Raw genomic sequence first — 2130 nt, forward strand, 5'->3', positions numbered from 1 at the left:
TTTTGTACGATACATATCCAGTGGTATATATATATATATATATAGATATATATATATTATAGATATATATATATTATATACATATATATATATATATATATATATATATATATATATATATATATATATATATATATCAGATTAGGCTGTTTCCCCCGACCCATACGGCTAGTGAGAAAACACAAGGCAACCATTACAGCGTGTCCTCCCCCAACCCGACTCTCCCCTACCCCTTTTCAGCATCTCGGCTTTACCTATTTTGTCATTTTACCATTATCCCAATTATTTACTATGAATACAAACCAGTTGCTTCCGTCCTTGCACAATCCGTAGTAACAACCCTTTCTCCTTCCTGGTTTTCATTAGTCATCATAACCTAACTCTTCACGTTTATTTTCATAATAAGTACTTTTTAATGCTCTCAGCCACTAACCATCTACGTATACCGTACTACATCAAGACTGTCCATAGGTCCTATACTACTTATCTCAAACTGATTTACGTCCAGTTATGCTGCATATGGCTTTTTAATTTTTTGTTCTTTTTCGTCAGTTTCTCACAGAACATATGTCACAGCAAAGCACATTTTCCTACTTAATCACAAGATCGCGCAGGTGCGCAGGATTTCGAATACACCCTCATTTTCATGCATACTGTCCAATCATACATACTGTTCATGCTGTCCAATCCCTCATATGTTTTTAAAACATTACCTAACATTAGCTATATGACATGCCTCATATGACTTACACAAGGTGAACTCGATCGTAAAATAAACATGTACATCCAGTTTCAACATGCATGAAAATGTATTAAAAGTTCGATTAAACACTACTTTCACCTAGGCCTAACCAGCTTTACCGGCACTAATAAATAGTCAACAATGACGATAATAATGAAAAACACACAATGTAAATACTACTGTAATACCGTACTTACCATTCCCTTCGACTGCGCGTAGCTCATCGCATTTTTTTGTTGTAACCTGCAAACCCAATGGATTCCAAGGTAGAGAGAGAAAAGAAGAAGAAAAAAAAGTCCCTGGCGGGCTTCTTAGTGGCGAATATGTACTTCTAAAAGCTTATGGCGTTATCATGTACTTCGATCTTGGTTCGGTTTTCATTGTAAGAACTTGCAAAGTAATTTCTAGAGCAGATCATAAAAAAATTGCTTTGTTCAATGGACTAAGCTTCAACAACGTGTAGCCCTGATCAAGGGAGTCAAACTGTGACTTTTTAAAGAAAAGGATTTAAAGTACAACGTTTGTACTTAATGGTATTCAGCATCACAGTTTGGTGTACACGATGTGGATGGTTTTTGAATCACTTTACTTCAAAGTCTACAGTTCAACATTGCACATCAACATAGCCTACTAACTATTTCAAGGCCCATGACACCCTCCTTTTTTAATATAACTAATGAACTAGGCTTCTGATTAATCTGAAACCGAAACCACCAGAGTTTGAGACACCGACCTAATTAAGAAAAATGGATTCAAGCATCTACTCCGCATTGTTGTCTTACTTTATATCGAGAAATGTCATCTCAATTTTGTGGCATGGTGAGAACGGAAATTAAGACCTAGCAACTAGGCGCAAAGAAACGTGTGGTCGACCATGACGTGGGGCCCCGTGACGTTTACACCTGCCACGACCCCCGTTTCTGTATAGTTATGAAATAATATATAAGTTGTAGTGAATCATACTGTTCTTTAATGGAATATAAAATACTGATTGGTTATTATGTTTGAATAAACTCATTTTTAGCTTCACTTTTGTTTGTTATTTAATTAATATGTAATTCTTACGAAAAAGAAGACAGAAAATAAAAATCTCGGATGGCAGTCAGAGACTCAGAGAGGTGATCGTGCTAGGGAAGGTACACGTCTGTTAGATACAGGCATTGACAAGGGTTCCTGCTGACACCTTGCTTACTGCCTTATTGATATTTTATTTCATGTCCAGAATGCTTCACTATTGTCCTGTACAAGGTTGTCGTAATACTTTTGTGTTGCGACTTTTAACATACTACAAGAGGGAACAAAACAACAATAAACTGAAGATTGGATTGAATAGGTTGGTATCATGTCATGTTTAATGGCGTACCATCACGGACATGTATAGTTGAATA

Source organism: Macrobrachium nipponense, chromosome 28 (assembly GCF_015104395.2).
Source record: "Macrobrachium nipponense isolate FS-2020 chromosome 28, ASM1510439v2, whole genome shotgun sequence".
In the NCBI taxonomy this organism is placed as follows: domain Eukaryota; kingdom Metazoa; phylum Arthropoda; class Malacostraca; order Decapoda; family Palaemonidae; genus Macrobrachium; species Macrobrachium nipponense.